The sequence below is a fragment of the Oncorhynchus kisutch genome, linkage group LG12, assembly GCF_002021735.2.
Source record: "Oncorhynchus kisutch isolate 150728-3 linkage group LG12, Okis_V2, whole genome shotgun sequence".
NCBI classification, from domain to species: Eukaryota; Metazoa; Chordata; class Actinopteri; order Salmoniformes; family Salmonidae; genus Oncorhynchus; species Oncorhynchus kisutch.
The window spans coordinates 26,025,261-26,052,496 of NC_034185.2; the positions used below are offsets into that span (position 1 = coordinate 26,025,261).

The window sequence follows — 27,236 nt, forward strand, 5'->3', positions numbered from 1 at the left end:
ACTGTTACTGACTGCTACTGATGACTACTGACTGCTACTGACTGCTATTGACTTACTGAATGCTACTGACTGCTGCTGGCGGCTACTGATGGTTACTGGCTGCTACTGACTGCTACTGACTGTTACTGACGGCTACTGACTGTTACTGACTGTTACTGACTGTTACTGACTGCTATTGACTGCTACTGACTGCTATTGACTGTTACTGACTGTTACTGACTGCTACTGACTGCTACTGACTTACTGGATGCTACTGACTGTTACTGACTGTTATTGAATGATACTGACTGCTACTGACTGTTACTGACTGCTACTGATGACTACTGACTGCTACTGACTGCTATTGACTTACTGAATGCTACTGACTGCTGCTGGCGGCTACTGATGGTTACTGGCTGCTACTGACTGCTACTGACTGTTACTGATGGCTACTGACTGTTACTGACTGTTACTGACTGTTACTGACTGCTATTGACTGCTACTGACTGCTATTGACTGTTACTGACTGTTACTGACTGCTACTGACTGCTACTGACTTACTGGATGCTACTGACTGTTACTGACTGTTATTGAATGATACTGACTGCTACTGACTGTTACTGACTGCTACTGACTTACTGGATGCTACTGACTGTTATTGACTGCTACTGACTGTTACTGACTGCTACTGACTGCTGTTGACTGTTACTGACTGCTATTGACTGTTACTGACTGCTACTGACTTGTACGACTGCTACTGACTGCTACTGACTGCTACTGACTGTTACTGACTGCTATTGACTGTTACTGACTGCTACTGACTGCTATTTACTGTTACTGACTGTTACTGACTGCTATTGACTGTTACTGACTGTTACTGACTGCTATTGACTGTTACTGGCTGTTACTGACTGCTATTGACTGTTATTGACTGCTACTGACTGCTACTGACTTACTGGATGCTACTGACTGTTACTGACTGTTATTGAATGCTACTGACTGCTACTGACTGCTATTGACTGTTATTGAATGCTACTGACTGCCATTGACTGTTACTGACTGCTACTGACTGCTACTGACTTACTGGATGCTACTGACTGTTACTGACTGTTACTGACTTACTGGATGCTACTGACTGTGATTGACTGTTAATGACTGCTACTGACTGCTATTGACTGTTACTGACTGCTAGTGACTTACTGGATGCTACTGACTGTTACTGACTGTTATTGAATGCTACTGACTGCTACTGACTGTTATTGACTGCTATTGACTGTTATTGACTGCTACTGACTTGTACGACTGCTACTGACTGCTACTGACTGCTACTGACTTACTGACTGCTATTGACTGTTACTGACTGCTACTGACTGCTACTGACTGCTATTGACTGCTACTGACTGTTACTGACTGCTATTGACTGTTACTGACTGCTATTGACTGTTACTGGCTGTTACTGACTGCTATTGACTGTTACTGACTGCTACTGACTTACTGGATGCTACTGACTGTTACTGACTGTTATTGATTGCTACTGACTGCTACTGACTGCTATTGACTGTTATTGAATGCTACTGACTGCTACTGACTTACTCAATGCTACTGACTGTTACTGACTGTTATTGAATGATACTGACTGCTACTGACTGTTACTAACTGCCACTGACTTACTGGATGCTACTGACTGTTATTGACTCCTACTGACTGTTACTGACTGCTACTGACTGCAATTGACTGTTACTGACTGCTACTGACTGCTATTGACTGTTACTGACTGCTACTGACTTGTACGACTGCTACTGACTGCTACTGACTGTTATTGACTGCTAATGACTGCTATTGACTGTTACTGACTGTTACTGACTGCTATTGACTGTTACTGACTGCTATTGACTGTTATTGACTGCCACTGACTTACTGGATGCTACTGACTGTTACTGACTGTTATTGAATGCTACTGACTGCTACTGACTGCTATTGACTGTTACTGACTGCTACTGACTGTTACTGACTGCTACTGACTGTTACTGACTGTTACTGACTGCTATTGACTGCTACTAACTGTCTGACTGCTACTGACTGTTACTGACTGTTACTGACTGCTATTGACTGCTACTAACTGTCTGACTGCTACTGACTGTGTCTGACTGTTACTGACTGTTACTGACTGTTAATGACTGTTAATGACTGTTACTGACTGCTACTGACTGTTACTGACTGCTACTAACTGTCTGACTGCTACTGACTGTGTGACTGTTACTGACTGTTACTGACTGCTACTGACTGCTACTAACTGCTATTAACTGTTACTGACTGTTACTGACTGCTACTGACTGCTATTAACTGTTACTGACTGTGTCTGACTGCTACTAACTGCTACTGACTGTGTCTGACTGCTACTAACTGCTACTGACTGTCTCTGACTGCTACTGACTGCTAGTAACTGTTTCTGACTGTGTCTGACTGCTACTGACTCCTACTGACTGCTACTAACTGTTACTGACTGTTACTGACTGCTACTGACTGCTATTAACTGTTACTGACTGTGTCTGACTGCTACTGACTGCTACTAACTGCTACTGACTGTGTCTGACTGCTACTGACTGCTACTGACTGCTATTAACTGTTACTGACTGTGTCTGACTGCTACTAACTGCTACTGACTGTGTCTGACTGCTACTAACTGTTACTGACTGTTACTGACTGCTACTGACTGTTACTGACTGCTACTAACTGCTACTGACTCCTACTGACTGCTACTAACTGCTACTGACTGCTACTGACTGTTACTGACTGCTACTGACTGCTACTAACTGCTACTGACTGCTACTGACTGCTACTAACTGCTACTGACTGCTACTGACTGCTACTGACTGTTACTGACTGTTACTGACTGCTACTGACTGTTACTGACTGTTACTGACTGCTACTGACTGCTATTAACTGTTACTGACTGTTACTCACTGCTTCTGGGGCTGCAGATCAATGTGAGGGGGTTTGTGCCCTGTGTGGCTGTAGAAAGATAACTGTACCCCTTCCTCCTTCCCCTAATCCCAGCAGAGCGTCTGCAGTGTGCAGATTGGAACGGGATCCTGTGTCAACAAGGGATTAGGGGTTGCAGGAATGTATTGAACAGACAACCGCCACAAAGACAGAGAAACAGAGAGAGAATGGAGGAAAGCACCATTTGGATGAGGGATGTGTACAGTAGAAAATAGGACAGGGCAGTACATAAATACAGGGCTGGAGGTCACAAGTCCTCATTGTCTTTGAACACCATAGTTGGTGAATCACAGTCAATCAGATTTGAAAAAGATATCTGAATACAAAAGAGTGCAACATATTCTTTGCTCCAGCCCATGCATATAGTGTAGTGGGATGCAGAGAGTGGTGGCATATGGACTTCTGACTTCTGCTGAGCCTCATGCTGGCAGCCGTGTTGCCCATCCTCCCCTGGGCTGCCAGCGGAAGATGGCTGTGTGTGTGTGTGTGTGTGTGTGTGTGTGTGTGTGTGTGTGTGTGTGTGTGTGTGTGTGTGTGTGTGTGTGTGTGTGTGTGTGTGTGTGTGTGTGTGTGTCTCTGGCGTCCTTCAGCTCACCCTGAACACACAGCTCCACTGCCAGGCCCACCAGCTGAGCGAGGGAGCCACCGGATGGAGGAGAAAGGAGAAATAAAGAGAGGCTGAAAGAGAGACAATGGAAGGATGGATTTAAAAGAAATAATTATTTACAGAGAGAGAGAATGGTAGAGGGAGGGAGAAAATTGATTCCTGAATCTGAGCGTGCGTCTGTGCAATCAACTGTGCATGCGATCGTGTGTGTGTGTGTGTGTGTGCACAAAATTATACACCATATCAGTTGTGTCCCATGTACTCCCTTGTTCCTCCTCCCGTCTCCAGGACATCACTGTGTTCTTCCATCAGGTTTATTGTACAGTTCCTCTGTAGCGCCAGTCTGTAATGAGAGTGACCCTACAGGTTAGTTCTTATTACTTTTTTAATATCCCAGCTGTAGATGTGCTGCAGATAGTGGAGAACACAGCCTTATGAGGTGATATTAAACACACACCAATCTCAGTGGAATAAAGTAATCTCGCTAGAAATGTCTTGAATTAGGAATAGAAGAGCGGCCCGTTATATGAAACACTGTTTTACTCGGTCATATTGAGATGTGAACTTTTGTGAATGTCCCTTGGCACTAGACATTCAACTGCCAGTGAGGGAGGAAGCGAGTGTGGGGAGCGAGATGAGACAAAGTAGGGGATGAGAAGACAGAAAGAGAAAGGAGGAGGTAGAAGTTGAAGAGTGAATGAAAGAGTTCTCAAAACAGCTCTATCCAATCAGCCCATCCTGGGTCTCCAGCTTGCGTGGTTGGAGGACACTCCTACTGTACCTCCAGAGCCCTGGGCCAGAGGGGATCTCTTCTTGGTTAAAACATTCAGAACTCCTCCAGGACAGCACGACTGGACTGGAGAACAAGAGACACTCACAGTCAGGCTTTTCGCTGCTTCTAGTGAGTTGATATAAAACACAAGGTTACTTATCCACAGAGCTAGAATGAGATTATCATAAACCACTCCTAATCTTAACCAGAGGGATAAGGAAATATCTGATCCTGGACCAGTGGATTGGGGCAACTTTCTGCCTATTTCTCCTAACCTCCCCATCTCTCCTGTCTTCTGCTGTCTCCTTCAGGTAGAACAGGTCACACTGAGGTTGTCCGGGTGGTCTGGGAGCCAGAGAAGACAAGTTTCTCCAAACTGCTCAAGGTGTTTTGGGAGAGCCACAACCCAACTCAAGGTAAAACCCCATCCACACACAGACACCTCTGTTATATACAACTACAGTATTTCCAAACAACGTGCCGTAGTTTAAACCAAGTCTATACTGCTTTCTATCGGCCCTAAGCTATCCATAGCAAAATGATGAGTCAGCCATTTTGAGCGCCTACAATCAGGGTTCTATGGAATGAAGGAAGGGAGGAAGGGAGGGAAGGAGAGGGAGAGAGGGAGAGAGAGAGAGAGTCAGGCTCCACCCAGAGAGGTGCCTGGAGTGTGTGACCTAATCACACACAGCGCTGTGAGTGTGTGTTTAATTTGACCCTTGTTGACCCTGTGTGAGTGTGTGTGAGTCCACAGGGTACACACGGCCCCAGAGAAATGTGCCTCTCTGTGTTAGCCCTGACCCCTCCTCACCTCAGGCATGAGGTCAACTCCACTGGCCAGCCCAACCTCTGGACAACCTTAAACACACACACACACAATGACACACAGTGGAGAAGAAGATACACACACAGTATGACCCAGAGTAGAATACACACAGTATGACCCAGAGTAGAATACACACAGTATAACCCAGAGTAGAATACACACAGTATAACCCAGAGTAGAATACACACAGTATAACCCAGAGTAGAATACACACAGTATGACCCAGAGTAGAATACACACAATATGACCCAGAGTAGAATAAACACAGTATAACCCAGAGTAGAATACACACAGTATAACCCAGAGTAGAATACACACAGTATAACCCAGAGTAGAATACACACAGTATGACCCAGAGTAGAATACACACAGTATGACCCAGAGTAGAATACACACAGTATAACCCAGAGTAGAATACACACAGTATAACCCAGAGTAGAATACACACAGTATAACCCAGAGTAGAATACACACAGTATGACCCAGAGTAGAATACACACAATATGACCCAGAGTAGAATAAACACAGTATAACCCAGAGTAGAATACACACAGTATAACCCAGAGTAGAATACACACAGTATAACCCAGAGTAGAATACACACAGTATGACCCAGAGTAGAATACACACAGTATGACCCAGAGTAGAATACACACAATATGACCCAGAGTAGAATACACACAGTATGACCCAGAGTAGAATACACACAGTATGAGACACGTTGTTGGTGACTTTCTTCCACACTGTTGACAGTACTACGTTATCATTCTCAGGTCACTTCAGTGTCATGAATCATGACCTACTTCCGGAGTGGTTTGGCTCCAGAATACTGCTGTTGCACATAGCGTGCAGAATATAACTGTTCATTTCCTCCATTCAACTTTTTCAAAGATGCTATTTTAGATTTGATGGTTTGATATGGTGGGCTCAAAGAAAGATCCTGATTAAATCAAATATGCATCCATAATGCATTACCCACACTGAGTGTACAAAACATTAAGAACACCTGCTGTTTCTATGACATAGACTGACCAAGAGAATCCGGGTGAACGCTATGATCCCTTATTGATGTCAGCTGTTAAATCCACTTCAACCAGTGTAGATGAAGAGGAGAAGACAGGTTAAATAAGGATTTTTACACCTTGAGATAATTGAGACATGGATTGTGTATGCGTGTCATTCAGAGGGGGAATGGGCAAGACAAAAGATTGAAGTACCTTTGAACAGGGTATGGTAGTAGGTGCCAGGGGCACCGGTTTGAGTGTGTCAAGAACTACAACGCTGCTGGGTTTTTCACGCTCAACAGTTTCCCCTGTGTATCACGAATGGTACACCACCCAAAGGACATCCAATCGACTTGACACAACTGTGGGAAGCATTGGATTCAACATGGGCCAGCATCCCTATGAAACGCTTTCAACACCTTGTAGAGTCCATACACCAATGAATTGGGCTGTTCTGAGGGCAAAAGGGGTGCAAACTCAATATTAGGAAGGTGTTCCAAATGTTTGTTATACTCAGTGAATACAATGTACCTGTATATCTTCCCGCTGTAGTTTAGTCCTCATTCCCAAAATGGATGTAATATTCAGGAAGGTTCAGATAGAGACTAACGCCAAGTACTCTCTGAAGTACTGCTCACAGGCCCAGTGGTGCTAGATGAGGTACACCTACTGATTCTCATATCATAAGACTCACTGTCATATTCCATGTGATCATGACAGGACACTACTATCAACAGTATGACTAAATATGTCCTTTAACACCTAGCCAATGATTGCGTGTTTGAATGGGAGCTTTTTGTCAGGGAACAAAATCAGTGTGGTTCACTGTGTGTCTTCACAGCTCACTCTCTGCTCCCAGAAACAGAATAATTACACAGAGGCAGGCAGTATCTGTATCCGTTTCTATATATGGATCAAGGTGAACTGTACTTTGATTGAAATTACAGCGCGGTTGGTCTGGTTTCATCTCCAGGTAGTTTTCCCCAGACAGACAGTGTTGATTGTGAGTTTGGTTCATAAGACGAGCCTGTCAGAGCAAGCACCGTCTGCTGGTTGGTTGGCAAATTAAATGATCTCAGCTTAGGTCCCCTTATACTTAAACTCAGCAAAAGTTCCTTTTTCAGGAACCTGTCTTTCAAAGATCATTTGTAAAAAAACAAAATAACTTCAAAGATCTTCATTGTTGTCACGCCCTGGTCGAAGGAGGCATGGGTTTTTGTATGTGGTGTGTATGTATTGGGATTGTAGCTTAGTGGGGTGTTCTAGTTAAGCCTATGGCTGTCTGAAGTGGTTCTCAATCAGAGGCAGGTGTTTATCGTTGTCTCTGATTGGGAACCATATTTAGGCAGCCATATTCTTTGAGTGTTTCGTGGGTGATTGCCCTTAGTGTCCTTGTTCCTGTCTCTGTGTTAGTTTAGACAAGTATAGGCTGTTTCGGTTTTCGTTACGTTCTTTGTTTTGTAGTGTTTAATATTGATTCGTGTTTTACGTTTGTTTATTAAACATGGATCGCAATCTACACGCTGCATTTTGGTCTGACTCTCCTTCACCACAAGAGAACCGTTACAATTGTAAAGGGTTTAAACACTGTTTCCCATACTTGTTCAATGAACCATACACAATTAATGAACATGCAACTGTGGAACAGTCATTAAGACACTAACAGCTTACAGATGGTAGGCAATTAAGGTTACATTTATGAAAACTTAGGACACTAAAGAGGCCTTTCTACTGACTCTGAAAAACAGGGTCCCTGCTCATCAGCGTGAATGTGCCTTAGGCATGCTGCAAGGAGGCATGAGGACTGCAGATGTGGCCAGGGCAATAATTTGCAATGTCCGTACTGTGAGACGCCTAAGACAGTTCTACAGGGAGACAGGACGGACAGCTGATCATCCTCGCAGAGGCAGACCACGTGTAACAACACCTGCACAGGATTGGTGCATCTGAACATCAAACCTGCGGGACAGGTACAGGATGGCAACAACAACTGCTCGAGTTACACCAGGAACGCATAATCCCTCCATCAGTGCTCAGACTGTCCGCAATAGGCTGAGAGAGGCTGGACTAAGGGCTTTTAAGCCTGTTGTAAGGCAGGACCTCACCAGACATCACCGGCAACAACGTCGCCTATGGGCACAAACCCACCGTGGCTGGACCAGACAGGACTGGCAAAAAGTGCTCTTCACTGATGAATCGCGGTTTGTCTCACCAGGGGTGATGGTCGGATTCGCGTTTATCTTTGAAGGAATGAGCGTTACACCGAGGCCTACGCTCTTGAGTTGGAACGATTTGGAGGTGGAGGGAAGACATCCTCCTCCCTCATGTGGTACCCTTCCTGCAGGCACATCCTGACACAACCCTCCAGCATGACAGTGCCACCCGGATCTCGATCCCATTGAGCATGTCTGGGACCTGTTGGATCGGAGGGTGAGGGCTAGGGCCATTCCCCCCCAGCAATGTCCGGGATCCTGCAGGTGTATTGGTGGAAGAGTGGGGTAACATCTCACAGCAAGATCTGGCATATCTGGTGCAGTCCATGAGGAGGAGATGCACTGCAGTCCTTAATGCAGCTGGTGGCCACACCAGATACTGACTGTTGACTTTTGATGTTGACCCCTCCTTTGTTAGTCACGTGTGTGGAACTTGTTCAGTTTATGTCTCAGTTGTTGAATCTTATGTTCATACAAATATTTACACAAGTTTGCTGAAAATAAACGCAGTTGACAGTGAGAGGACGTTTCTTTCTTTGTTTATATATAACCCTTTGTTTGTATGTTTGTCTGTCTGAGTGTGGTTGTGTGTGTGTGTGTCTCTGTGTGATTTGTCCTTTGTTTATGTCTTCCTCTATATTGAGTGAAAAGTGTTTTCGTTAGTCCAGTAAATTCTCTAACAGTTAGACAACATTGCCTTCTCTCTCTCATTGTCAGGAATGCGCCAGGGCAACGATGTTGGAACGACCTATCGATCAGCCATTTACACATACACACATGAGCAGCTTGAACAGGCTCTGGCCTCCAAAGACGACTATCAGAAGGTAAAGTAAAGTTTCAGTGTGTGGGAGTCACATCAACTCAATAATCAGTTCTCTCGAGAGGTTCAAGCCGTAGAAACAAAAGCTGGATGTGAAAGAAAATCCTTTTCCCCCGAATAAATGAATACAGAAAATCCCATACGGCCCATACCAGAACACATTATACCAGCTTTACATTGAGATAGACAACGTCCCCCCCCCCCCCCAGTCACATTAAATGCTTGCTTCCAACGAGCATCAGTCCAGGTTCAAATCCCGTCACCTTACAGGGAACATGCATAAAGCCAGGCAGCCTACCCCACCTGCATAATGCATATGTTTAATGGAGAGGGATTGCATGCTGCCACTGATTCCCCTAGTGAGAGGAGAAAACAGGAGGGGAGGAACAGCAGAATCTCTGTGGTGCAACGCTATGTGGAGCAGCTTTACCGCACTAGACCCCACCCTCCCCAACACTGCTGCATGCATGGCTTCCAGAAGAAGGGAGAGACAGATAGAGTAAGAAAGAAAACATGAGCTTACAGTGGAGCTAGGCTGGTCTCTCCTTCTTCTCTCTCCTTCTCTCTCTCTCTCTCTCTCCAGTTGCTACAACCGTTCCCTCTCTCTCTCTCTCTCTCTCTCTCTCTCTCTCTCTCTCTTCTATCTCTTCTATCTCTTCTCTTCTCTTCTATCTCTCTTCTCTCTCTTCTCTTCTCTCTCTTCTCTTCTCTCTCTTCTATCTCTTCTCTTCTCTCTCTCTTCTCTTCTATCTCTTCTCTCTTCTCTCTCTTCTCTTCTATCTTCTATCTCTTCTCTTCTCTTCTCTCTTCTCTCTTCTCTCTCTTCTCTTCTATCTCTTCTCTCTTCTCTCTCTCTTCTCTTCTATCTCTCTTCTATCTCTTCTCTTCTCTCTTCTCTCTCTTCTCTTCTATCTCTTCTCTTCTCTCTTCTCTCTTCTCTCTCTTCTCTTCTATCTCTTCTCTTCTCTCTCTCATCTCTTCTATCTCTTCTCTCTTCTCTCTCTTCTCTCTTCTATCTCTCTTCTATCTCTTCTCTTCTCTCTTCTCTCTCTTCTCTCTCTTCTCTTCTATCTCTTCTCTTCTCTTCTCTCTTCTCTCTTCTCTCTCTTCTCTTCTATCTCTTCTCTTCTCTCTCTCTCTTCTCTTCTATCTCTTCTCTCTTCTCTCTCTCTTCTCTTCTCTTCTATCTCTCTTCTATCTCTTCTCTCTCTCTTCTCTTCTCTTCTATCTCTCTTCTATCTCTTCTCTTCTCTCTTCTCTCTCTCTTCTCTCTCTTCTCTTCTATCTCTTCTCTCTTCTCTCTTCTCTCTCTTCTCTTCTCTCTCTCTTCTCTCTCTCTTCTCTTCTATCTCTCTTCTATCTCTTCTCTTCTCTTCTCTCTTCTCTCTCTTCTCTTCTCTTCTCTCTCTCTCTCTTCTCTTCTATCTCTTCTCTCTTCTCTCTCTCTTCTCTTCTCTTCTATCTCTCTTCTATCTCTTCTCTCTCTCTTCTCTTCTCTTCTATCTCTCTTCTATCTCTTCTCTTCTCTCTTCTCTCTCTCTTCTCTCTCTTCTATCTCTTCTCTCTTCTCTCTTCTCTCTCTTCTCTTCTCTCTCTCTTCTATCTCTCTTCTCTTCTATCTCTCTTCTCGCTCTTCTCTTCTCTCTTCTCTCTCTCTCTCCTCTCTCTCCTCTCTCTTCTCTCTCTTCTCTCTCTTCTCTCTCCTCTCTCTTCTCTCTCTCTCTTCTCTCTTGTCTTGATTCCTTCTGTAACCACTTTCTGTGACCTGATTTCCGCCCTTGCCTCGCTCTCCATTTAGCCGGCCCTTCTCTCCTATGGAAGCTGAGGTATGTCAACCACAGGATGTTAGACAAATAATGGATAAAGACGTGTCCCTGTATATATTGACAGTTGAATCTCTCATTGGAGAGTGTCGATGAGATGACCTTGAGTGTCTGGACACCTTCGTTGTTCTATTGTTGAGCTGCTGTATTCAGATGAAGTTCTGCCATACTGTCTTTGTGCAGCGAGGATACAAGACGAGGGAAAGGTGTGTCAGATCCGTCTGGATGAGCAATGCTCCACCTCTTCATCGGCAGAACAGAGCATACATAGACAGTTGAGTTGAGAACCATTTCATGTACAGTCCTGAAATATCAACCTTGGAGCTATTCAATACATTTCATATCAGGTTAGTTACATTAAATAGTTAACTTTTCCTTCAATAGAAACAAGAAGATATTCAGTTGCTGCCAACATACACATTTTCTCTGTTTGCTTACCACCTTCACTCCATTCCCCACTTTTCTTCCACTGTACCTGACCTGCAGTGGGCTATTCATCGGGCTAACACACCACTCCATGCAGCTTCATGGGCCAGGGTTGGGGTGTCGAAGCCAGACGGGGAGATAGAGTGCACTCCCACGGAGACGGAGGAGGTGGAGGAACGGAGGAGGAGAGTAGGAGGAGGAGGGGCAGCATTTTGGTTGTATTTGTTCCTTCACGGAGTGCTGCCTCCAGCTGATGAAGCTACTGGGAAAGAGGCTGAGATACTGCAGCCTCTCCTCTCCTAATGGCAGGGTAATAACAAGGCTGATGAAGCTACTGGGAGAGAGGCTGAGATACTGCAGCCTCTCCTCTCCTAATGGCTGGGTAATAACAAGGCTGATGAAGCTACTGGGAGAGAGGCTGAGATACTGCAGCCTCTCCTCTCCTAATGGTTGGATAATAACACAGCTGACAAGGGTACACCAGGTCCCTCCATCCCATCCCCCGTTCCTCTACCCCTCCCTCCATCCCATCCCCCGTTCCTCTACCCCTCCCTCCATCCCATCCCCCGTTCCTCTACCCCTCCATCCATCCTATCCCCCGTTCCTCTACCCCTCCCTCCATCCCATCCCCCGTTCCTCTACCCCTCCCTCCATCCCATCCCCCGTTCCTCTACCCCTCCATCCATCCCATCCCCCGTTCCTCTACCCCTCCCTCCATCCCATCCCCCGTTCCTCTACCCCTCCCTCCATCCCATCCCCCGTTTCTCTACCCCTCCCTCCATCCCATCCCCCGTTCCTCTACCCCTCCCTCCATCCCATCCCCTGTTCCTCTACCCCTCCATCCATCCCATCCCCCGTTCCTCTACCCCTCCATCCATCCCATCCCCCGTTCCTCTACCCCTCCATTCATCCCATCCCCCGTTCCTCTACCCCTCCCTCCATCCCATCCCCTGTTCCTCTACCCCTCTCTCATCAAAATGAGCCCCATTTACCCTTGCAGTCAGGGACCACAGCCTAGCAGCCACTGCAGTAGAGGCCTTATATTGGCTACTGTCAGTATCTCCTTTACAACACAGCCGTTATTACTACAACTCATTTTGGCCTGCACATTGTGGATGATTTCATTTATATTTGCAAGCGTCTGTGTTGGGACGTTATGTGCATTAGTTTATAACTAATATAACGGCACTCTCTATACAGCCTGCCACACACCCACACTGTCTACCTCTACTATCTATCTATCTGGAGTAGATCATTTGAAGGTGTTTCAGACGTATAAAGGGAAAATCATCATTTCATTTCTCCCCTTTAGTAGCACATGATGAGCTGATACAGTTTATATTGTATTGTTAGTTTCCATGCTGTTTGCTGGTGTTATGAAACACACATTTACTGGGTGCGTGTATGTGGTCTCCCTCTGTGAATTTTGACATTTGCGTCGGTTGGTTGTGGAGGGGGGTCTAATTTATTCTCCGGTTCACATCTCGTCTACCGTGACAATCATATCATCTGTGAGCGGAGCTCGTCTCGCTGTGTTTTGTCTCGGCTGAAAGGAGGCCATTTGCCACTAATGTCCCCCCTGGTCACGGGTCTGAGACAATGCCACAGCACTTACCTGAAAACCTGTTTATTTTGCTCTAGCATTTGCTATTGTTGGCTGTGTTTATGTTCACAAAGTGGCAGCCTCTGCTTACACAATCACTACTCTGCCAAAGTGTGCTACTCAGACTCACAGACAATACCAACACGCTCACACACTCCCTCTGCTGGCCATGCTGCCTCTTTGTCCTCCTCCCGTCCTCTCGTCTTCTTTCATTGTCTGCTGTCCCCCCCTGCTGAGACATCTGCTCCGCACCACAAACCTAGCAGCACGGCCCTGTTGCCATGGAAACAGAGGAGGGCCCAACCCTCCCGCCCACCCCAGTTCTACCACTCGAGCTCTGTGATTGGTCCAGGCAGTCCTAATGAAGCGGGGTTTGGTTGGGGTTGTAGGTCATCTGTAGAGAGGCACCTCGGCTGCGTTTTAATCAGCTGTTGACCCCCGGCATAATGAAATGGAGGTCAGGCAAGGGGTTAATAAAGCTTGCTCTGACTGACAGCTGGGTTCGTAATGGGGGGAGTCGGGGAGGGATAAAGAGAGATGGAGGGAGTGAGAGAGAGAGAAGGAAAGGGAGAGTGCAATGGTGGAAGGGGGAGGGTAGAGGGTTAAAGAGAGATGGAGGGAGTGAGAGAGAGAGAAGGAAAGGGAGAGTGCAATGGCGGAAGGGGGAGGGTTAAAGGGGACAAGCGATGACAATAGTTGGACGTGCATGTGGCCAATGGAAAGTGAAAGGTCAATATGGCGGGGTTGTTTGCTCATTGTCTCCTGGGTTACAGGGAGAGGGAGATGGAGACAGGGACGTCCCCCTTCTCCACGTTGGGGGGTTTAGGCCAGGGTTATTCATATTTATTGCGTCAGAGTGTTGCCGTCTGAGGTGCTGCATCATGCCACGCTGCGGGGGGGGGGGGGGGGGGGGGGTGAGCGAGCTGCACCGAGAGGGGGGGGGGGGGGGGGGGGGGGTAGGAAGGAAGAGGAGGATGAGAGGGGGATCCAGAGTGAGGGAGGGAGGAGTTTGGGACACTGGGGCACTTCACTCAGTGGGGTCTCCCTCCACTGACCTTCCTCTGCTAGGACCACTAGGGGGTAGATCAACAAAAGTGACCCATAGCCCCAATAGATGGATGGCTGTCAATAACAAGTCTAATAACCAGTCGTTGCCATCTCAGTTTATTTCAGTAAATGATGGTGTAGGAAATGAAATATCAAGCTGGACTTAGTTCTAGGCTAGGGTTGAGGGGTTAGTATTGGTTTGGAATCAGATGGCCTGGGCTGAAGCAATATGCTGAGGTACAGTAGCAGATGTTTTCATTTCAGATGTAATATGCATGTCTTTGATCTCCAGTCATTTCTAAATGGCTGCAAATTGCTTCTCATTCTCTCTAATATTCCATATCTGTTTGCAAAACCTGGAGAGTCCCCCTTGTCAGTGTACACTTTGCTTAACTTGAAAAGGTACACATAAAATACTTCCGTTTATAGATTCTTCCTTTTCATCTGTTTTGATCTATATTGCAACTGGCGCATTGCAATGGGGACCAAATTAGTAAACATTCTAGATGTTATTTTTACCATGTGTTTTAGACAGAATATTTGCATTGAAATTCTTGTATGTCCTCCTGGTATAATCACTGTAAAACCAGATCAGGTTGTTCTATCGTAGTCTTATATGTCAAGCAAACTGAGTTCGGACACAAAGTCTCAGCAGAGACGGAAGAGGAAGCGAGATATCCCACTCCCTGGTTTTGTCTGGTTACCTTACAGTCAATGAACTACGCAGACCAGACCCAGCTGCTATCACATTGGTGTCTATGGAAGATCCACCCATGTTAAGCAGACCAGAACTGACCATTTTTTTCAATGGTAAACGGCCTGAGTGAACTATCTTTCTTCATCCACCATCGTTGGTCTCACCTCACCTCACGGCACCACCATATCCCAACTCATCATCCCTAAACCAAGCTACACTTCCACATTGAGGACACAAAAGGTGACCCTTCCTTTCTCCAACACTAGGGAGCACTGTGCCCCATTCACCATTCACATCATGGCACCTGACTGACACAGTTCCCTTCTCCTCATCTCAGAGAAATTGAAGTGATTTCATGCTCCTCTCTCAGGACTGGAGATAAAAACTCTGCTATGGCCGGCTTGTTCCCATCTATTAGTGCGTCAACAATACACAGGTTTCTACCTCAGAGGCTGTCGACGACGTGTTCTGCTGCTGCTTACCTCTCCTCGCTGCCGAGACGACCGGCCACCTCCACCAATTAGGCCGACTGTCAGTGTGGGTGAGAGATCTCTCTGTAATTAGCTAGCTAGCTTCGCCTGCCTGCCCACTGTTATACCTCATTAAAACAGAGACTTCTCCATCACACCATTAGGATAACTCTACTCTCACATCATCAATGCTGTTGACTAGTGCAACTAGCATGCTATCTAGAGGCTATTTGCCATGAACCTCCATATTATCATTAACTTGTATTATCATTTTCCGGCCTCTTGTGTGAGGTTATGGATTTTTATGGCCAGATATTGATGTGGACATAAGGATATAGCGATGCTGTTTAGTAGCTCATATGGTATGGCGTAGAGAGTAAACTGAGCTGTGTGAGTGTGCGTGTGTGTGTGTGCGTGTGTGCATGCCCGCACTGTGCACAATATGCCTTTCAACAGAACAACTACTGAGGTTGCTGCAGCGCCACAGACAGACTATTGTCAAGGTGATGACAGGCCTCACCGTAGATCTGATTTAGGGGGGAACCACGGCAACCAGTTGTGCCCTTGATTCAAGGTGACAGCAGGGAGTCACTGCAGTTTTAATGGCCAGGGCCAGGCAGGGGTTGTGACGGCAGTGACACTGTGTCACTGTGTCATCCACAGAGCCATCAGGTCATGGTGGGGTAGATTTTGACTGCTTTCTGTGGACAGCAGTCACTGATGTAAGGCCCAACTGAACCTCATGACAGGGCTAGGAATAAAGAGATTAGAGAAAGACAGAGGACTGTTAGAGAGGAGATATGGTAGACATAAACTAACCTAGGCGGTTAGGAGGAAAGGGAAAGAGGACTGTTAGAGAGGAGATATGGTAGACATAAACTAACCTAGGCGGTTAGGAGGAAAGGGAAAGAGGACTGAGAGTAAATACACAGTGTACAAAAGATTAAGAACACCTTCCTAATATTGAGTTGCACCCCCGCTTTTGCCCCCAGAACATCCCTGTCTCCTCCTCTTCATCTACACTGGTTGAAGTGGATTTAACAGCTGACATCAATAAGGGATCATAGCTTTCACCTGGATTCACCTGGTCAGTCAATGTCATGGAAATAGCAGGTGTTCCTAATGTTTTGTACACTCAGTGTGTGTGTGTGTGTGTGTGTGGGAGGGAGGGAGGTGAAGGTGAGTCTCCTCCCTGGTAATGGGGAGTTGCTCTCCAGCTGTGACAGCCCCTCACCTGCACACCCTCAGGGATCCCCTTCTCTTCTCCTCTCTCACCCTCTTCCTCTCTTCTCTCGTGGAATGACTGAGTGACTGGAGGCCATGGCCGGGCTAATTATCTGTTCCCCCTCCGTTCGCTAGCTGCTCTCGTTATTTCCTGACCAGCTTGCCGGGCCCCGGCCTTGTCCCCTCCACCTCCCCCATCCTCCCCTGTACCCCCCCCCCCCCCCCCCCCCCCCCATCTGTGGCAATTTTTGATGGAGCGGCGTGGCATGCTGTTCCCCGACATCCTAATGCACCAGACCAGTTGGTTTAACAAACACTGCACTGCCAACCATCTGCCGGCCAAATCTGTCTTGAAATTGCTTTAGTAGCAAACTCAACTTTCTTACCCTCCTCTCCTTTCCACTCCTCTCTCTGTCCTTCGGACATAATGACTTGAAATGGTGGGAGGACAGAGGTTGAGTAAATAAGGGTGATGTTGTGGGTGTCGGGGGGGAGATGTTGGATTACACTCACTCGTATTGGAAGAGTTGGAAGACTCTAATATACATGACTGTTGTGATTGCTGGGGTTACTGTAGATTATGTCTGTCTTTCTGTCAGCTTGTCTGTCCACCTTGGGAAGATTAATCTGTCATGTTCATCCTTCCTGTTGACCTACAGACTGAACCTTGGCCTCTTTTCCAATGATTTCTGTCTTTTTCTCCCTCTGTCACGCTGTCGAGGATAGTTGTACAATAACACAGCTATTACTTTAGGATTATTACACAGCTATTGATTATACACACTATCCAATTACCTGGTTCTCTCAATGGGCATTCTAAGATCTAGCCTCAAACACCACACACACACACACACACACACACACACACACACACACACACACACACACACACACACACACACACACACACACACACACACACACACACACACACACACACACACACACATCCATCTCTCCTCTCCTATCCTATGATGGCTGTGAAGCTGTGATGGTCTGTCCCCATCTCATCATCTCATCTCAGGGTGTGAACAGCCATGCTACCTCACTAGTGTCAATCATTCTCCTGTCCTGCTGTCCACTTACGGCCTGTTCTTCATAGTTCCCATCCCCTACCTTTAGTTTAGTAAAGGAGTGAAGCAGCCCATCTTATTTCCTCCCTTTTGCTCTCGTCTCACATGCAGACTCCCGTTTTGGTTTCTGAAGGTACCGACAGGAGACCAAAGCAAGTGGTATTTATCACATTCCCCTAAACATTATGATGGACAGAGAGCCTGAGGGGAGCCAGGTCAGTGATGTCACTCTCTGTGCCAACAACAGAGACCACACACACACACATGAACAAAGCCGGGCATGTAGAACACACACACACACACACACACACCAAATTTACAAAGACACACACACATGCATGAAGTTCATACACAGCCACACATTAGGATAGTACCACTATAAACTCAATGAGCTGACTGAGTCATAAGAGAGATTGTTCTCCTTTTCTGTCCATCTACTACATAGTGTAGATTCTAGTCCTGGCTGTCAATGGTGGACTCATTAGAAATGTTTTAAATGTTTCACATTGTGAAATTAGCCAATTTATAGAGCATTGTGAATGTCCCCACATCCCATCCCCATTCTGACAATCTCAGTCAGGAAGGAACACGTTGACATAGAATAGATGTTTTCTTTCTGCTCATCTGCTTCGAGAACAAAGTATTGTCATTCACAGCCATTTGTAACGGGGGAGAATGAAGCCGTTTCAGCCACTATCCTGTTCCGTTCTCCATTCAGCTTTGACCAGCAGAGTTGGTGGATTGGGAAGCGTCTGGTTAATTTGATGTCAAGGTATTGAACGTGGATGCTCCGCTGGCTGACTTGATTGTATTGTCCACGTGGGGAGTGATTGGGGAGCGCTGTGTGAGGCACTGCACTGCAGGAAATTACCTCTGAGGCTGGGGCTGAGGGGCTAAAGAGAAAGGCAAGGTGTCCTCTGTTTCTCTCTCTCACTCCCCCTCTGCTGATACATCGCTCATTGTTCTGAGGTAGTAGTGTGTATGTTCCTGAGGTAGTAGTGTGTGTGTGTTCCTGAGGTAGTAGTGTGTGTTCCTGAGGTAGTAGTGTGTGTTCCTGAGGTAGTGTGTGTGTTCCTGAGGTAGTTTGTGTGTGTTCCTGAGGTAGTGCGTGTGTTCTTGAGGAAGTAGTGTGTTTGTTCTTGAGGTAGAAGTGTGTGTTCCTGTGGTAGTAGTGTGTGTGTGTTCCTGAGGTAGTAGTGTGTGTTCCTGAGGTGGTAGTGTGTGTGTTCTTGAGGTAGTAGTGTGTGTTCCTGAGGTGGTAGTGTGTGTGTTCTTGAGGTAGTAGTGTGTGTGTTCTTGAGGTAGTAGTGTGTGTGTGTTCCTGAGGTAGTATGTGTGTTCCTGAGGTAGTGTACGTGTTCCTGAGGTAGTAGTGTACGTGTTCCTGAGGTAGTAGTGTGTGTGTTCTTGAGGTAGTAGTGTGTGTTCCCGAGGTAGAAGTGTGTGTTCCTGTGGTAGTAGTGTGTGTGTGTTCCTGAGGTAGTAGTGTGTGTGTGTGTGTGTGTGTGTTCCTCAGGTAGTATGTGTGTTCCTCAGGTAGTATGTGTGTTCCTGAGGTAGTAGTGTGTGTTCCTGAGGTAGTAGTGTGTGTTCCTGAGGTAGTGTACGTGTTCCTGAGGTAGTAGTGTGTGTGTTCTTGAGGTAGTAGTGTGTGTGTGTTCCTGAGACCGTGTGTGCGTGTTCCTGAGGTAGTAGTGTGTGTGTGTGTGTGTTCCTGAGGTAGTAGTGTGTGTGTTCCTGAGGTAGTAGAGTTTGTGTGTTCCTGAGGTAGTACAGTTTGTGTGTTCCTGAGGTAGTAGTGTGTGTGTTCCTGAAGTAGTAGAGTTTGTGTGTTCCTGAGGTAGTGTGTGTGTGTTCCTGAGGTAGTGTGTGTGTTCCTGAGGTAGTAGAGTTTGTGTTCCTGAGGTAGTAGTGTGTGTGGTCCTGAGGTAGTATGTGTGTTCCTGAGGTAGTAGTGTGTGTGTGTTCCTGAGGTAGTGTGTGTGTGTTCCTGATGTAGTATGTGTGTTCCTGAGGTAGTAGTGTGTGTTCCTGAGGTAGTAGTGTGTGTTCCTGAGGTAGTAGTGTGTGTGTTCTTGAGGTAGTAGTGTGTGTTCCTGAGGTAGTAGTGTGTTTGTTCTTGAGGTAGTAGTGTTTGTTCCCGAGGTAGTAGTGTGTGTGTGTTCCCGAGGTAGTAGTGTGTGTGTGTGTTCCTGAGGTAGTAGTGTGTGTGGTCCTTAGGTAGTGTGTGTGTTCCTGAGGTAGTAGTGTGTGTGTTCCTGAGGTAGTAGAGTTTGTGTGTTCCTGAGGTAGTAGAGTTTGTGTGTTCTTGAGGTAGTAGTGTGTGTTCCTGAGGTAGTAGTGTGTGTGTTCTTGAGGTAGTAGTGTGTGTGTTCTTGGGGTAGTAGTGTGTGTTCCTGAGGTAGTAGTGTGTGTGTTCTTGAGGTAGTAGTGTGTATGTGTTCCTGAGGTAGTAGTGTGTGTGTTCTTGAGGTAGTAGTGTGTGTGTTCCTGAGGTAGTAGTGTGTGTTCCCGAGGTAGTCGTGTGTGTGTTCTTGAGGTAGTAGTGTATGTGTTCTTGAGGTAGTAGTGTGTATTCTTGGGGTAGTAGTATGTGTGTTCACGAGGTAGTAGTGTGTGTTCCTGAGGTAGTAGTGTGTGTGTTCTTGAGGTAGTAGTGTGTATGTGTTCCTGAGGTAGTAGTGTGTGTGTTCTTGAGGTAGTAGTGTGTGTGTTCCTGAGGTAGTAGTGTGTGTGTGTTCCCGAGGTAGTCGTGTGTGTGTTCTTGAGGTAGTAGTGTATGTGTTCTTGAGGTAGTAGTGTGTATTCTTGGGGTAGTAGTGTGTGTGTTCACGAGGTAGTAGTGTGTGTGTTCCCGAGGTTGTAGTGTGTGTGTTCCCGAGGTAGTCTTGTGTGTTCCTGACGTAGTAGTGTGTGTGTGTGTGTGTTCCTGAGGTAGTAGTGTATGTGTGTTCCTGAGGTATTGTGTATGTTCCTGAGGTAGTAGTGTGTATGTTTCCTAGGTGGTAGTAGTGTGTGTGTGTTCCCGAGGTAGTAGTGTGTGTTCCCGAGGTAGTAGTGTGTGTTCCTGAGGTAGTAGTGTGTGTGTTGTTGAGGTATTAGTGTTTGTTCCTGAAGTAGTGTGTGTTCCTGAGGTAGTAGTGTATGTGTTCCCGAGGTTGTAGTGTGTGTGTGTTCCTGAGGTAGTAGTGTATGTGTTCCTGAGGTAGTAGTGTGTATGTTTCCTAGGTGGTAGTAGTGTGTGTGTGTTCCCGAGGTATTAGTGTGTGTGTTGTTGAGGTATTAGTGTTTGTTCCTGAAGTAGTGTGTGTTCCTGAGGTAGTAGTGTGTGTGTTCCTGAGGTAGTAGTGTGTGTGTTCACGGGGTAGTAGTGTTTCCTAGGTGGTAGTAGTGTGTGTGTTGTTGAGGTATTAGTGTTTGTTCCTGAGGTAGTAGTGTGTGTTCCTGAGGTAGTAGTGTGTGTTCCTGAGGTAGTGTGTGTGTTCCTGAGGTAGTTTGTGTGTGTTCCTGAGGTAGTGTGTATGTTCTTGAGGAAGTAGTGTGTGTGTTCTTGAGGTAGAAGTGTGTGTTCCTGTGGTAGTAGTGTGTGTGTGTTCCTGAGGTAGTAGTGTGTGTTCCTGAGGTGGTAGTGTGTGTGTGTTCCTGAGGTAGTATGTGTGTTCCTGAGGTAGTAGTGTGTGTTCCTGAGGTAGTGTACGTGTTCCTGAGGTAGTAGTGTGTGTGTTCTTGAGGTAGTAGTGTGTGTTCCTGAGGTAGTAGTGTGTGTTCCTGAGGTAGTGTGTGTGTTCCTGAGGTAGTTTGTGTGTGTTCCTGAGGTAGTGTGTATGTTCTTGAGGAAGTAGTGTGTGTGTTCTTGAGGTAGAAGTGTGTGTTCCTGTGGTAGTAGTGTGTGTGTGTTCCTGAGGTAGTAGTGTGTGTTCCTGAGGTGGTAGTGTGTGTGTGTTCCTGAGGTAGTATGTGTGTTCCTGAGGTAGTAGTGTGTGTTCCTGAGGTAGTGTACGTGTTCCTGAGGTAGTAGTGTGTGTGTTCTTGAGGTAGTAGTGTGTGTTCCCGAGGTAGAAGTGTGTGTTCCTGTGGTAGTAGTGTGTGTGTGTTCCTGAGGTAGTAGTGTGTGTGTGTGTGTGTGTGTGTTCCTCAGGTAGTAGTGTGTGTTCCTGAGGTAGTAGTGTGTGTTCCTCAGGTAGTAGTGTGTGTTCCTGAGGTAGTAGTGTGTGTTCCTAAGGTAGTAGTGTGTGTTCCTGAGGTAGTGTACGTGTTCCTGAGGTAGTAGCGTGTGTGTTCTTGAGGTAGTAGTGTGTGTGTGTTCCTGAGACTGTGTGTGTGTGTTCCTGAGGTAGTAGTGTGTGTGTGTGTTCCTGAGGTAGTAGTGTGTGTGTTCCTGAGGTAGTACAGTTTGTGTGTTCCTGAGGTAGTGTGTGTGATTTCCTGAGGTAGTGTGTGTGTTCCTGAGGTAGTAGAGTTTGTGTGGTTCTGAGGTAGTATGTGTGGTCCTGAGGTAGTAGTGTGTGTGTGTTCCTGAGGTAGTAGTGTGTGTGTGTTCCTGAGGTAGTAGTGTGTGTGTGTTCCTGAGGTAGTGTGTGTGTGTTCCTGATGTAGTATGTGTGTTCCTGAGGTAGTAGTGTGTGTTCCTGAGGTAGTGTACGTGTTCCTGAGGTAGTAGTGTGTGTGTTCTTGAGGTAGTAGTGTGTGTTCCTGAGGTAGTAGTGTGCTTGTTCTTGAGGTAGTAGTGTTTTTTCCCGAGGTAGTAGGGTGTGTGTTCCCGAGGTAGTAGTGTGTGTGGTCCTTAGGTAGTGTTTGTGTTCCTGAGGTAGTGTGTGTGTTCCTGAGGTAGTAGAGTTTGTGTGTTCCTGAGGTAGTAGAGTTTGTGTGTTCTTGAGGTTGTAGTGTGTGTGTTCTTGGGGTAGTAGTGTGTGTTCCTGAGGTAGTAGTGTGTGTGTGTTCCTGAGATAGTGTGTGTGTTCCTGAGGTAGTAATGTGTGTTCCTGAGGTAGTGTGCGTGTTCCTGAGGTAGTAGTGTGTGTTCCTGAGGTGGTAGTAGTGTGTGTGTTCCTGAGGTAGTAGTGTGTGTGTTCTTGAGGTAGTAGTGTGTGTGTTCCTGAGGTAGTAGTGTGTGTTCCCGAGGTAGTCGTGTGTGTGTTCTTGAGGTAGTAGTGTATGTGTTCTTGAGGTAGTAGTGTGTATTCTTGGGGTAGTAGTATGTGTGTTCACGAGGTAGTAGTGTGTGTTCCTGAGGTAGTAGTGTGTGTGTTCTTGAGGTAGTAGTGTGTGTGTTCCTGAGGTAGTAGTGTGTGTTCCTGAGGTAGTAGTGTGTGTGTGTTCCCGAGGTAGTCGTGTGTGTGTTCTTGAGGTAGTAGTGTATGTGTTCTTGAGGTAGTAGTGTGTATTCTTGGGGTAGTAGTGTGTGTGTTCACGAGGTAGTAGTGTGTGTGTTCCCGAGGTTGTAGTGTGTGTGTTCCCGAGGTAGTCTTGTGTGTTCCTGACGTAGTAGTGTGTGTGTGTGTGTTCCTGAGATAGTAGTGTGTGTGTGTTCCTGAGATAGTGTGTGTGTTCCTGAGGTAGTGTGTGTGTTCCTGAGGTAGTAGTGTGTATTCTTGGGGTAGTGTGTGTGTGTGTTTCCGAGGTGGTAGTAGTGTGTGTGTGTCCGAGGTAGTGGTGTGTGTGTTCCTGAGTTAGTAGTGTGTGTGTGTGTTTCCGAGGTGGTAGTAGTGTGTGTGTCCCCGAGGTAGTGGTGTGTGTGTTCCTGAGTTAGTAATGTGTGTGTGTCCGAGGTAGTAGTGTGTGTTCCTGAGATAGTAGTGTGTGTGTGTGTTCCTGAGGTAGTAGTGTGTGTGTCCGAGGTGGTAGTAGTAGTGTGTGTGTGTGTTTCCGAGGTAGTAGTGTGTGTGTGTTCCTGAGATAGTGTGTGTGTTCCTGAGGTAGTGTGTGTGTTCCTGAGGTAGTGTGTGTGTTCTTGAGGTAGTAATGTGTGTTCCTGAGGTAGTGTGCGTGTTCCTGAGGTAGTAGTGTGTGTTCCTGAGGTAGTAGTGTGTGTGTTCTTGATGTAGTAGTGTGTATGTGTTCCTGAGGTAGTAGTGTGTGTTCCCGAGGTAGTCGTGTGTGTGTGTTCTTGAGGTAGTAGTGTATGTGTTCTTGAGGTAGTAGTGTGTGTATTCTTGGGGTAGTAGTCTTGTGTGTTCCTGACGTAGTAGTGTGTGTGTGTGTGTTCCTGAGGTAGTAGTGTATGTGTGTTGCTGAGGTATTGTGTATGTTCCTGAGGTAGTAGTGTGTATGTTTCCTAGGTGGTAGTAGTGTGTGTGTGTGTTCCCGAGGTAGTAGTGTGTGTTCCTGAGGTAGTAGTGTGTGTGTTGTTGAGGTATTAGTGTTTGTTCCTGAAGTAGTGTGTGTTCCTGAGGTAGTAGTGTATGTGTTCCCGAGGTTGTAGTGTGTGTGTGTTCCTGAGGTAGTAGTGTATGTGTTCCTGAGGTAGTAGTGTATGTGTTCCTGAGGTAGTAGTGTGTATGGTTCCTAGGTGGTAGTAGTGTGTGTGTGTTCCCGAGGTAGAAGTGTGTGTTCCTGTGGTAGTAGTGTGTGTGTGTTCCTGAGGTAGTAGTGTGTGTGTGTGTGTGTTCCTCAGGTAGTATGTGTGTTCCTGAGGTAGTAGTGTGTGTTCCTGAGGTAGTAGTGTGTGTTCCTGAGGTAGTGTACGTGTTCCTGAGGTAGTAGTGTACGTGTTCCTGAGGTAGTAGTGTGTGTGTTCTTGAGGTAGTAGTGTGTGTGTGTTCCTGAGACCGTGTGTGTGTGTTCCTGAGGTAGTAGTGTGTGTGTGTGTTCCTGAGGTAGTAGTGTGTGTTCCTGAGGTAGTGTACGTGTTCCTGAGGTAGTGTACGTGTTCCTGAGGTAGTAGTGTACGTGTTCCTGAGGTAGTAGTGTGTGTGTTCTTGAGGTAGTAGTGTGTGTGTGTTCCTGAGGTAGTAGTGTGTGTGTGTGTTCCTGAGGTAGTAGTGTGTGTGTGTGTTCCTGAGGTAGTAGAGTTTGTGTGTTCCTGAGGTAGTAGAGTTTGTGTGTTCCTGAGGTAGTATGTGTGTTCCTGAGGTAGTGTGTGTGTGTTCCTGAGGTAGTAGTGTGTGTGTGTTCCTGAGGTAGTAGTGTGTGTGTGTTCCTGAGGTAGTGTGTGTGTGTTCCTGATGTAGTATGTGTGTTCCTGAGGTAGTAGTGTGTGTTCCTGAGGTAGTGTACGTGTTCCTGAGGTAGTAGTGTGTGTGTTCTTGAGGTAGTAGTGTGTGTTCCTGAGGTAGTAGTGTGTTTGTTCTTGAGGTAGTAGTGTTTGTTCCCGAGGTAGTAGTGTGTGTGTGTCCCGAGGTAGTAGTGTGTGTGTGTTCCTGAGGTAGTAGTGTGTGTGTGTTCCTGAGGTAGTAGTGTGTGTGGTCCTTAGGTAGTGTTTGTGTTCCTGAGGTAGTGTGTGTGTTCCTGAGGTAGTAGTGTGTGTTCCTGAGGTAGTGTACGTGTTCCTGAGGTAGTAGTGTGTGTGTTCTTGAGGTAGTAGTGTGTGTGTGTTCCTGAGACCGTGTGTGTGTGTTCCTGAGGTAGTAGTGTGTGTGTGTGTTCCTGAGGTAGTAGTGTGTGTGTTCCTGAGGTAGTAGAGTTTGTGTGTTCCTGAGGTAGTACAGTTTGTCTGTTCCTGAGGTAGTAGTGTGTGTGTGTTCCTGAGGTAGTAGTGTGTGTTCCTGAGGTAGTGTACGTGTTCCTGAGGTAGTAGTGTGTGTGTTCTTGAGGTAGTAGTGTGTGTTCCTGAGGTAGTGTACGTGTTCCTGAGGTAGTAGTGTGTGTGTTCTTGAGGTAGTAGTGTGTGTTCCTGAGGTAGTAGTGTGTTTGTTCTTGAGGTAGTAGTGTTTGTTCCCGAGGTAGTAGTGTGTGTGTGTCCCGAGGTAGTAGTGTGTGTGTGTTCCTGAGGTAGTAGTGTGTGTGGTCCTTAGGTAGTGTTTGTGTTCCTGAGGTAGTGTGTGTGTTCCTGAGGTAGTAGAGTTTGTGTGTTCCTGAGGTAGTAGAGTTTGTGTGTTCTTGAGGTTGTAGTGTGTGTGTTCTTGGGGTAGTAGTGTGTGTTCCTGAGGTAGTAGTGTGTGTGTGTTCCTGAGATAGTGTGTGTGTTCCTGAGGTAGTGTGTGTGTTCTTGAGGTAGTAATGTGTGTTCCTGAGGTAGTGTGCGTGTTCCTGAGGTAGTAGTGTGTGTTCCTGAGGTGGTAGTAGTGTGTGTGTTCTTGAGGTAGTAGTGTGTATGTGTTCCTGAGGTAGTAGTGTGTGTTCCCGAGGTAGTCGTGTGTGTGTTCTTGAGGTAGTAGTGTATGTGTTCTTGAGGTAGTAGTGTGTATTCTTGGGGTAGTAGTATGTGTGTTCACGAGGTAGTAGTGTGTGTTCCTGAGGTAGTAGTGTGTGTGTTCTTGAGGTAGTGGTGTGTGTGTTCCTGAGGTAGTAGTGTGTGTTCCTGAGGTAGTAGTGTGTGTGTGTTCCCGAGGTAGTCGTGTGTGTGTTCTTGAGGTAGTAGTGTATGTGTTCTTGAGGTAGTAGTGTGTATTCTTGGGGTAGTAGTGTGTGTATTCTTGGGGTAGTAGTGTGTGTGTTCACGAGGTAGTAGTGTGTGTGTTCCCGAGGTTGTAGTGTGTGTGTTCCCGAGGTAGTCTTGTGTGTTCCTGATGTAGTAGTGTGTGTGTGTGTGTGTGTGTTCCTGAGGTAGTAGTGTATGTGTGTTCCTGAGGTATTGTGTATGTTCCTGAGGTAGTAGTGTGTATGTTTCCTAGGTGGTAGTAGTGTGTGTGTGTTCCTGAGGTAGTAGTGTGTGTGTTGTTGAGGTATTAGTGTTTGTTCCTGAAGTAGTGTGTGTTCCTGAGGTAGTAGTGTATGTGTTCCCGAGGTTGTAGTGTGTGTGTGTTCCTGAGGTAGTAGTGTATGTGTTCCTGAGGTAGTAGTGTGTATGTTTCCTAGGTGGTAGTAGTGTGTGTGTGTTCCCGAGGTATTAGTGTGTGTGTTGTTGAGGTATTAGTGTTTGTTCCTGAAGTAGTGTGTGTTCCTGAGGTAGTAGTGTGTGTGTTCCTGAGGTAGTAGTGTGTGTGTTCACGGGGGTAGTAGTGTTTCCTAGGTGGTAGTAGTGTGTGTGTGTTCCCAAGGTATTAGTGTGTGTGTTGTTGAGGTATTAGTGTTTGTTCCTGAGGTAGAAGTGTGTGTTCCTGTGGTAGTAGTGTGTGTGTGTTCCTGAGGTAGTAGTGTGTGTTCCTGAGGTGGTAGTGTGTGTGTTCTTGAGGTAGTAGTGTGTGTGTTCTTGAGGTAGTAGTGTGTGTGTGTTCCTGAGGTAGTATGTGTGTTCCTGAGGTAGTAGTGTGTGTTCCTGAGGTAGTGTACGTGTTCCTGAGGTAGTAGTGTGTGTGTTCTTGAGGTAGTAGTGTGTGTTCCTGAGGTAGTAGTGTGTGTGTTCTTGAGGTAGTAGTGTGTGTTCCCGAGGTAGAAGTGTGTGTTCCTGTGGTAGTAGTGTGTGTGTGTTCCTGAGGTAGTAGTGTGTGTGTGTGTGTGTGTTCCTCAGGTAGTATGTGTGTTCCTGAGGTAGTAGTGTGTGTTCCTGAGGTAGTAGTGTGTGTTCCTGAGGTAGTGTACGTGTTCCTGAGGTAGTAGTGTACGTGTTCCT

At 46.4% G+C, this 27,236-nt stretch overlaps 1 pseudogene; it reads left to right on the forward strand.

Annotated features, from left to right (window-relative positions):
- LOC109901376 (intraflagellar transport protein 172 homolog) overlaps nucleotides 1–27,236 on the forward strand; it is a 144,401-nt pseudogene that overhangs the window by 103,044 nt on the left and 14,121 nt on the right.